The 10,574-nt window shown below is 57.7% G+C and overlaps 1 long non-coding RNA gene across 1 annotated transcript; it reads left to right on the top strand.

The window, feature by feature from the left end:
* The first annotated feature begins 6,261 nt into the window (after positions 1-6,261).
* LOC128813959 (uncharacterized) lies at positions 6,262-9,508 on the top strand. The gene is made up of 5 exons (XR_008439224.1): positions 6,262-6,279; positions 6,482-6,742; positions 8,969-9,040; positions 9,243-9,314; positions 9,402-9,508. It is a non-coding gene; the product is annotated as an uncharacterized LOC128813959 (long non-coding RNA).
* Positions 9,509-10,574: the final 1,066 nt, after the last annotated feature.

The following is a 10,574-nucleotide window of genomic DNA, read 5'->3' as shown; positions in this document are numbered from 1 at the left end:
ACTGTGCCACCAAGCAATAATCATTGACAGCCTGGCAGGAACGAGCTGGGAGAAGCTTCTGATCTGTGCTTCTCTCTAGATTAGGATCGTGACATGGCTTCTCTGGGAGGCCTAGCACAAGACAGTTTGAAATCCATGGAAAATTCTGCAGGCAAGTTCTCAATGTCCCTTTTCCTGAGAGAATAATCAGTGTCAGTGTGACAAGACCTCACTCATGTGCCATTTACCTTAAGAGTCTGAAGGTTGTTGAGATCGGGAAAACCTGCCCTGCTCCCTTCTAGAGCCCTGAGTGATCCCACAGGATCACTGTCAGTGGGAGGAAGGAGCATTTGGCTGTCCATCTTCCTCCCATGTGCAGTGCCAGTGTGTCCTTCTGTGTGCTCTGTGCAGCCAGGGAGAAGAGCAGAGAGGGAAGGGGCCGGGCCCAGGGCTGTGCCCCGGGGCTGAGCCTTTCACAGCTCCTTTGCCGGCCCCAGGGAGCCTGAGCTGCTCCTGCTGCTGCTGCTGCTGCTGCCAAGGCCTGGCCCTGGCTGGGGCTGGGTTTAGAGCTGCTGGCAGCTCCAGGGAGTCCTTTCTGCCCCGACTGCCCAGCAAGGGGCTCCTTTCATCCCAGTGTGGGGTGCCACAGGCACGTGCTCCCCCTGCCCCTGCTCCTGAGCGGGAGGTAGAGCTGAGTGAGTGCCTTGGAGGCCACCAATCACCCAGGGGCACTCTCTGCCACTCTGGCCTGAAGGAGAATCTTCAGCAGAGACACAGGAGCTGTTCTGTGCTGCCTTTCTTTGCAGATAACCCTGTTGGTGAAAGTGATCTGGCTTCCCAACCCACATTCAGGATTGAGCCTCTGGGAGATGCTGAGGCTAGGTCAAGGCCTTTCCCCCTGGGAGAGCTGCCAGCTCAGAGCCCAAAGCTCAGCCAGGGGGGCATCGCTGCAGGTGCCAGGACAGAACCATGCACGTGTGTGCCCTCGCCCTGCGCCATCCCCTCAGCGCTCCTGCGGCTCAGTGCTGCCCGTGCAGATCTGCAGAGATGACAGAAGCTCCTGTGGCTGTTGGGTTACAGGTGTGTCTGCAGGGAGGACTTTTCCTGCTCCTTTGGTGGATGTTGCACGCAAGCCCAGCTCCCATCGCAGGGGTGAGTAGTGTGTCCCTGCTGAGCCCACAGGCTGAGCCCTGGTTTTGTGGGATCCATTCCTGGGAAATGGAACTCTGTTGCACTAAGGTCCTCCAACGGGAAAGAACAAAGCTACAGGACACAAGAATCCCCACGGGCCATCTGAACACATGAGGCAAATGCTGGAGGAAATGGAACAGGCAGGACAAGGTGGGTGCATTTCCCTCAGCCTTCCCCTGGGACTCAGCAGCCGAGGGCGTTCCCTGCACATCTGGACACACCGTTCCCGGCACAGCGGGAAGGGATCCATGACAGCCTGGCTGCCCTGCTGCTGCTTTCACGGCCTGCAGGGCTGTTTCCCAGCCTGCCCTGGCTGCAGCTTCTCCCCAGCCTCTGCAGGAAGGCATTTGGCAGCAGCTGACAGGGAGCCCAAACTGCACCATGGGCCATGCACAACCTGAGATCCCCTGCAATTTCCCAGTCTTTGGGTAGATCAGGAGGGGTGGTGGTTTGGAAAAGAGAGAGGCCTGTCACAGCCCCATGTGCCTGGGCCTTATCCCGATCCTTATCCATGTGTTTGACAAGTATTGCCTCCTGAAGTTTCCACCTCCCCCCTGGGTAATTGTTCCATGTGATCCAGCAGTGCCTCTTCCTTTCGCAAGTGATGAACCAAACATCTCAGCAGAAGGAGGCACATCCCGGAGGAAGCAGTGGCTCAGTGCCAACCTCTGCTGCAGGGAGGAAGGCAATGCCAGGCACGGGCACAGGCACAGGAGGTAACTGCTGTGCCAGGCTCAGCCGGGCTCAGCCCTCGGCGGGGCTGTGTGGCAGCAGCTCTTCCCCCAGGCCCTGCCCTTGCACGGCCCGGCAGCAGCCAAAGCTGGAGGCGCCTCGGCTTCCAGGCCTCTGGAGCTCGTTCACAGCCCTGGGGAATCGGGACTCGCGCACCAACGCCCTTCCCGCTGCAGCTGCTCCCGGAGCTGGCCCTGAGTGCCCAGAGGCCCAAGGCACGGGAGCAGCCCCGAGAGGGAGCCCTGCTGCGAGCCCAGGGCCAGAGCCAGCCCTGGCTCCTGACTGGGCAGGGGCTGCACTGGCTCCTGACAGGGCCTGACTCTGTCCCTTGGGGCTGGGGGAGCTGTCACCGGGCAGGGAGGGCCAGGGCTGGCAGGGGCTGCTCAGAGAAGGGTTTGGCCGTATGCACCCTGCTGCCAGCTCAGCAGTGCAGCACAGCACGGGCTCACGCTCCCCGTTGCTCCCACAGATGCAGCCAGCACCACAGCACCTCTTCCAGATTCCCAGAAGGGCATCGGAAGGGGTTGCAGTTGGGAAGCACACTGTTTGCTGCAGTTAATGGCAGATGTGCTTTTTTTTCATCTTTTCTTCATGTTGTGCTGTGTTGGAATCTGGTGTTGCTGGAAGATAATACAGTGAGTGTTTTTATCCTCTTTCCCTCAAACAGCTTCTTTTACAAGTCTAATATAGGTGGGAAACATTCCCAGAGAGGCTGCAGTGGAGTTGTGGTCAGTCTGTGGTTGCCCCAAGAATTCTGCTGAGGGTTCTGCTGCTGCTCAGTGCTTTCATTGGCCTCTTAATTGCTGGGCCTTGTCCTGGGGGGCCCGCTGGGGCTGCAGCCACTGCTGGCTCCCACTGAGGCTGCCTGGCCAAGAGCAGCCCCAGGGGCACAGGGCAGAGGCCAGGCAAGGTGGGGAGGAGAAAGAGCAGGGACGAGATTGCCCTTGCAAGGCAGTCGCGCTCTGGGGCCTGCTCCTGGCCGGGGAGCCTGCCCAGAGCCGTGCCCTGCTCGCCGGGGCCTTGAGGGGCAGCTGTCCAGCTGGGCCAAGGTGTGCCAGCAGCTCCAGCTGGGCTTGGGAGCCTTGCCAGCTCTGGGCCCTGCTGTGCAGGAGGGTCCCAGTGTGCCACTGGCAGCTGGGGCCTCAGCCATTCCTCTCTCCACAGGACCGCCTCTGCAGCTTCACAAGACCGGCCAAACAGCTCAGTCAGGGAGAACAGGACCTGTCATCTTGCATGTCCGTGCCAGTGTCCATTGTCCCTGCCACGGCTGCATTACCCACTGATTGGGGGGGACATGCTGCCACCACCCAGAACAGGACCCTCTGTCTCCGAGAGTGCTGACCCTGATGTCTGGCCAGGACTGAAGGTGGGCCCCTCCTGCCAGGGAAGGGCTTGAGCAACACCTTGGTGCTTCAGCTCTGGTCCCTGGCTGCTACCACCAGCACTGGCAAAGCTGCTTGTCTGGGCACAGCCAGTGCTGGGCAGGCAGCAGCCGGGCATCGGGCTCATGAGACACCATGTTTTGGCTTTGTTTTTCATTTTTAGAAATTAGAAATTTTTAGAAATATTTAGATTTTTTTTTTGTTTGGTAAAAAGAAATCTCCAAAAATTTCTTCTCTTTTTCCATAGTAGTTTAGGATTTTTCAAAATAGTTTTGGAATTCAGAAAAACTTAGACCAATTTTACACTTCTAGAATAAAAAGTAGGATTGCATTTAATTTGTAATCTTTATTCTGCGAAGAGCTAAGACAACCCAAGGCACCTAGTCTACTGGAGAGGCTCTTTTCCCACTGCAGATTTGTACCTGGTCACAACAACTAATGTAAAACCTTTTCCCTGATATTTTCCGGGATTTCTGACAAGCTCGCCTCTCAGTCTTCAGAGGCAAACTTTGAGCACAGTGGCAAGCTCCTGCTGTGCAGGTAGGTCTCCTGTTTTTTTCTTGGTTTAGGGTAAATTTGGGAGATCACCTCCAAAGGGGTTCCCTAGAAAACAGATTCAAGCAGCCCCTCCCCCAGCTAGTTTGAGAAAAAGATTTTTTTGGAGAAAAGTGAAAAAAACCTCTTTATTTAACAGGCAAAGCATTCACCATCAGAAAAAAACATGAACTATATTAAACAATAAAACCTCTCGCCGCTTAGAAGAAATGGCAAACTCAGAAAGTCCCCTTTGTGGGCTGTGGCTCTGCTCACTCATTCTTTTGTCAGTCCCTCTGGGCCTGGAAATGCCGCAGCCCAGGCCCAGCCTGCTGGGCCACAGGTGTGAGCTGCTGGTGCTCTTCTGGGTGTTCAGTCCAGATCAGGTTAAACAGTTCCACGAAAAAAGAAAAACCACAGTCCAGCAAAATTCTCTGCCTCAGCTAGCTAAATGCTAACTAAAAAGCAAAGGAGAGCTCTATCCCGCTGTCTGTCCCTGCCGCAGACAACACAGTCCAGGAGAAGGATGCAGGGGAGCAAGTGCGGTTTCTGATAACAAATTCCTTCTCGCCCCCCTCCTTCACTCTTGGAACCAGTCCTAAAGGTGCAAAACTTATTTCTGGGCTAAACTGACAATTGGGGATACAAGCATCAGAAAGTCACCCCAGGACAGTGTCCCAGCTGCAACTGGGGCCTCAGCTACCTCCTCTCTCAACAGCTTCCTCTCTGAATGGGCCAAAGAACTCAAAGAATGGCCAAACTACTCAGTCTGGGACACATCTGCCTGACATTTCCCATCTCCATGCCCATGCCAGATGTCCCTGTCACAGCTGCATGACCAGCTTGTTGCTCTACAGATGCTGCCACCAGCGAAACAAGACCCTGTGTCCCTGAAGGTTTTGCTGAGCAATGGCCCTTGAATAAAGCAAAACATTTCCAATCAGGGCAGTCCATTTGTACAGATGGGGGTACACTCTGGGGGTACAGCCAATGCCATGAGGTCACAGCAGGCTCTGGGGTCACAGCAGGCTGAGGTCACAGCAGGCTCTGAGGTCACAGAGGTGCCAGAGCCCCGTGGCTGCTCAGCACCACAAGGACCGAGCAGTCAGTCCTTGAGCACAACTGTTGCAGCAGCAGCGGCGGTGGCAGCAGTGGTGCTGACATTGGGACAGCGGTGTCAGGACAGCGGTGGCAGCAAGAGCTGCGGGACTGGCAGAGGGCGAGGCACCATGGCCCTTGCTCTACGCCTCTTCCTCCCGCTCCTCCTGGCCGTGGCCCTGCCTGCCAGGGCTGCCCAGGCTGCTCCACTGCAAGCGCGGGGAGCAGGTGAGCCGGCAGCCTGGCTCCCCTTTCCCGGGAGAGCGCTCCCTGCTCGCCAGGAAGCGCTGGGGGATGGTTTTCCCCTGGGCTTGAGGGAGTGTTTCCTGGGGGAAAGAGAGGGAGAGAGTCCCCAGGGGCCTGGGGCTGCCCTATTTCCTCTCCAGGGATGTTGCACAGAATCTTAAAGAGGCTGGACTGTGACCAGGAGACAGCCCTGAGCTCCACAGGCCCCTCTGCAGCTTTGGCCTTGTCCATTTGCCACCTGGCTCCCACAGCCTTACCTGACCTCCTTGCAGAGCCCAGTTCTCTAAGGCAGAAGGAGATCCCAGCACACCATGGAAATGGTTCTGATCTGTGCTTCCTTCTAGATTGGGATCGTGACATGGATAATTTGGAAATGCTGGTGAATGATGCTTTGAAGATCTTTGCAGATGCTGGAGGCAAGTTCTCAATGTACCTTTCCTGACAGAATAATCAAGTGCCAATCAAGCAAGAGCTCTCTTCTGCCAATTCTCTTAAGTTCATCTGAAGATTGATGGATTCCGAAAAATTTGCCCTGCTCCCTTCGAGACCCCTGAGTGATCCCACAGGATCACTGTCAGTGGGAGGAAGGAGCATTTGGCTGTCCATCTTCCTCCCATGTGCAATGCCAGTGTGTCCTTCCGTGTGCTCTGTGCAGCCAGGGAGAAGAGCAGAGAGGGAAGGGGCTGGGCCCAGGGCTGTGCCCCGGGGCTGAGCCTTTCACAGCTCCTTTGCCGGCCCCAGGGAGCCTGAGCTGCTCCTGCTGTTGCTGCTGCCAAGGCCTGGCCCTGGCTGGGGCTGGGTTTAGAGCTGCTGGCAGCTCCAGGGAGTCCTTTCTGCCCCGACTGCCCAGCAAGGGGCTCCTTCCATCCCAGTGTGGGGCTGCCACAGGCACGTGCTCCCCCTGCCCCTCCTCCTGAGTGGGAGGCAGAGCTGAGCGAGTGCCTTGGAGGCCACCAATCACCCAGGGGTACTCTCTGCCACTCTGGCCTGAAGGAGAATCGTCAGCAGAGACACAGGAGCTGTTCTGTGCTGCCTTTCTTTGCAGATAACCCTGTTGGTGAAAGTGATCTGGCTTCCCAACCCACGTTCAGGATTGAGCCTCTGGGAGATGCTGAGGGTAGGTCAAGGCCTTTCCCCCTGGGAGAGCTGCCAGCTCAGAGCCCAAAGCTCAGCCAGGGGGGCATCGCTGCAGGTGCCAGGACAGAACCATGCACGTGTGTGCCCTCGCCCTGCACCATCCCCTTAGCACTTCTGCAGCTCAGTGCTGCCCATGCAGATCTGCAGAGATGACAGAAGCTTCTGTGGCTGTTGGGTTACAGGTGTGTCAGCAGAGAGGACTTTCCCAGGTCCTTTGGTGGATGTGGCACGCAAGCCCAGCTCCCATCGCAGGGGTGAGTAGTGTGTCCCTGCTGAGCCCACAGGCTGAGCCCTGGTTTTGTGGGATCCATTCCTGGGAAATGGAACTCTGTTGCTCTAAGGTCCTCCAGCGGGAAAGAACAAAGCTAAAGGACACCAGAAAGCCCAGGAACCATCCAAACACATGGGGCAGCTGTTGAGGGAAATGGAACAGGCAGGACAAGGTGGGTGCATTTCCCCCAGCCTTCCCCTGGGACTCAGCAGCCGAGGGCGTTCCCTGCACATCTGGACACACCGTGCCCGGCACAGCGGGAAGGGATCCATGGCAGCCTGGCTGCCCCGCTGCTGCTTTCACGGCCTGCAGGGCTGTTTCCCAGCCTGGCCTGGCTGCAGCTTCTCCCCAGCCTCTGCAGGAAGGCATTTGGCAGCAGCTGACAGGGAGCCCAAACTGCACCATGGGCCATGCACACCCTGAGATCCCCTGCAATTTCCTGGTCCCCAGGCAGCTAAGGAGGGGTGGTGGTTTGGAGAAGGGAGGGCCCTGGCCTGCCCAAAAAGTTCATACGAGTTCCTTGTGGCTTTGGTCCGCTACGGCCTCAGGCAGCCGGGATGCCCAGCTAGCACTGCCTTTTGGTGAGGCCGTAGCCGCCGTGTGCACGGGCACTCCAGGGCTATGGCGTTCGCCTCCCTGCTAGTGCTGAGCGCTCCGGCGTGGGTACGCAGCTTTAGTAGCTTCACGCTGAGAGGAAGCAAAGGGACGAGAGAGGCACGCTTTGCTTGCGAGCCTGAGAATGTTTTATTTCCCGCGTGGTCACAGCGATGGGCAGGGCGACCGTCCCCAGGTCGGTGCAAGGCAAAATGGCGACAGGACAAGAGAGGGCATTAGGTTAAATAGGGGGCGGGAGAACAGGGGTGGGAAACCCCCTCGCCCGATAGGGACAGACAACAGGGGAGTGACATAGAGCATAACAACTATGGGAACATAACAGAGGTGGGTACGGTGTTCTGGAACAAATAGCATTGCAAAGGTGGGGTGACTGATACAGAACTTTCAAGAAGAATCAGGGAGTGGCTACGAGATTGACATGTAAGAGCTCCTGTGGTAGCCAACTTGGATTGCTGAGCCTCTGGGCCTGAGCCCTGCTGAGGTTTGAGCTGCCATTTCTGCTCCTTCGCAGTGCGGGCACAGCCCAGACAAGATCGGCACAGCCCAGAGGAATTATCCCGAGCAGGCTCAGGGCACTCGGGTACTGAGCAGTCTTGCTGGGGTCCCTCTGTGGGAGACACATCCCGAAACCTGGGAGAGACTGCACAGGGAGCCCATGGTGGGGAAAGGGCAGAGGGCAGGAGCAAGGAAGGCTCCAGTGTGTCCTGAGAGGGACTGGCTATGTCCCCTTGGGCTGAGGAAGCTGTCCCAAGAGAGGGAGCGCAGGAGGGAAGGAATGGTTCTGGCATTCGTGCTGCAGTTATCCCTAGGGCTTTAGGGACGTTTCCCTCTGTGGGAGGGAGAGGGCCCCAGGGCCCTTGGGCTACTCCAGCCACCCCTCCAGGGATGTTGCACAGGGCCTGCAAAAAGGATGGAGAGTGAGCAGGAGCCAGCCCTGAGCTGCCCAGGCCCTTGTACATCTTTGGCCATGCCCATTGACATCAGGCTCCCATGGCCTTAGCCGACCCCCTTGCAGTGCCCAGTTCCCTGAGGCAAAAGGGGATCCCAGCACACCATGGAAGCAGTTCTGTTTTATGCTCCCTTCTAGACTGGGATCATGACATGGATTCCCTGCTCGTCCTTCTGGGTCACAGTTTGAAGACCTTGGCACAAGCTGTAGCCAAGTTCTCAAAGTCCATTTTTACTTAGAGTATAATCAGTCAATGTGGCACGAGCTCGCACTTGTGCCACTTTGCTTAAGAATAGGCAGGGTGTTGAATTCCAGAAGCCTTGTCCTGGAGCCCTGAGCGATCCCACAGGATCACTGTCAGTGGGAGGAAGGAGCATTTGGCTGTCCATCTTCCTCCCATGTGCAATGCCAGTGTGTCCTTCTGTGTGCTCTGTGCAGCCAGGGAGAAGAGCAGAGAGGGAAGGGGCCAGGCCCAGGGCTGTGCCCCGGGGCTGAGCCTTTCACAGCTCCTTTGCCGGCCCCAGGGAGCCTGAGCTGCTCCTGCTGCTCCTGCTGCTGCTGCCAAGGCCTGGCCCTGGCTGGGGCTGGGTTTAGAGCTGCTGGCAGCTCCAGGGAGTCCTTTCTGCCCCGACTGCCCAGCAAGGGGCTCCTTCCATCCCAGTGTGGGGCTGCCACAGGCACGTGCTCCCCCTGCCCCTGCTCCTGAGTGGGAGGCAGAGCTGAGCGAGTGCCTTGGAGGCCACCAATCACCCAGGGGTACTCTCTGCCACTCTGGCCTGAAGGAGAATCTTCAGCAGAGACACAGGAGCTGTTCTGTGCTGCCTTTCTTTGCAGATAACCCTGTTGGTGAAAGCGATCTGGCTTCCCAACCCACATTCAGGATTGAGCCTCTGGGAGATGCTGAGGGTAGGTCAAGGCCTTTCCCCCTGGGAGAGCTGCCAGCTCAGAGCCCAAAGCTCGGCCAGGGGGGCATCGCTGCAGGTGCCAGGACAGAACCATGCACGTCTGTGCCCTCGCCCTGCGCCGTCCCCTCAGCGCTCCTGCGGCTCAGTGCTGCCCGTGCAGATCTGCAGAGATGACAGAAGCTTCTGTGGCTGTTGGGTTACAGGTGTGTCTGCAGGGAGGACTTTTCCTGCTCCTTTGGTGGATGTTGCACGCAAGCCCAGCTCCCATCGCAGGGGTGAGTAGTGTGTCCCTGCTGAGCCCACAGGCTGAGCCCTGGTTTTGTGGGATCCATTCCTGGGAAATGGAACTCTGTTGCTCTAAGGTCCTCCAGCGGGAAAGAACAAAGCTAAAGGACACAAGAAAGCCCAGGAACCATCCAAACGCATGGGACAGCTGTTGAGGGAAATGGAACAGGCAGGACAAGGTGGGTGCATTTCCCTCAGCCTTCCCCTGGGACTCTGCAGCCGAGGGCGTTCCCTGCACATCTGGACACACCGTGCCCGGCACAGCGGGAAGGGATCCATGGCAGCCTGGCTGCCCCGCTGCTGCTTTCACGGCCTGCAGGGCTGTTTCCCAGCCTGGCCTGGCTGCAGCTTCTCCCCAGCCGCTGCAGGAAGGCATTTGGCAGCAGCTGACAGGGAGCCCAAACTGCACCATGGGCCATGCACACCCTGAGATCCCCTGCAATTTCCTGGTCCCCAGGCAGCTAAGGAGGGGTGGTGGTTTGGAGAAGGGAGGGCCCTGGCCTGCCCAAAAAGTTCATACGAGTTCCTTGTGGCTTTGGTCCACTACGGCCTCAGGCAGCCGGGATGCCCAGCTAGCACAGCCTTTTGCTGAGGCCGTAGCCACCGTGTGCACGGGCGCTCCAGGGCTATGGCGTTCGCCTCCCTGCTAGTGCTGAGCGCTCCGGCGTGGGTACGCAGCTTTAGTAGCTTCACGCTGAGAGGAAGCAAAGGGACGAGAGAGGCACGCTTTGCTTGCGAGCCTGAGAATGTTTTATTTCCCGCGTGGTCACAGCGATGGGCAGGGCGACCGTCCCCAGGTCGGTGCAAGGCAAAATGGCGACAGGACAAGAGAGGGCATTAGGTTAAATAGGGGGCGGGAGAACAGGGGTGGGAAACCCCCTCGCCCAATAGGGACAGACAACAGGGGAGTGACATAGAGCATAACAACTATGGGAACATAACAGAGGTGGGTACGGTGTTCTGGGACAAATAGCATTGCAAAGGTGGGGTGACTGATACAGAACTTTCAAGAAGAATCAGGGAGTGGCTACGAGATTGACATGTAAGAGCTCCTGTGGTAGCCAACTTGGATTGCTGAGCCTCTGGGCCTGAGCCCTGCTGAGGTTTGAGCTGCCATTTCTGCTCCTTCGCAGTGCGGGCACAGCCCAGACAAGATCGGCACAGCCCAGAGGAATTATCCCGAGCAGGCTCAGGGCACTCGGGTACTGAGCAGTCTTGCTGGGGTCCCTCTGTGGGAGACACATCCCGAA

Source organism: Vidua macroura, chromosome 13, assembly GCF_024509145.1.
Source record: "Vidua macroura isolate BioBank_ID:100142 chromosome 13, ASM2450914v1, whole genome shotgun sequence".
Lineage (NCBI taxonomy): Eukaryota > Metazoa > Chordata > Aves > Passeriformes > Viduidae > Vidua > Vidua macroura.
Note: the sequence above shows the minus strand (reverse complement) of the source record. Positions and strands in the feature narration are given on the sequence as shown.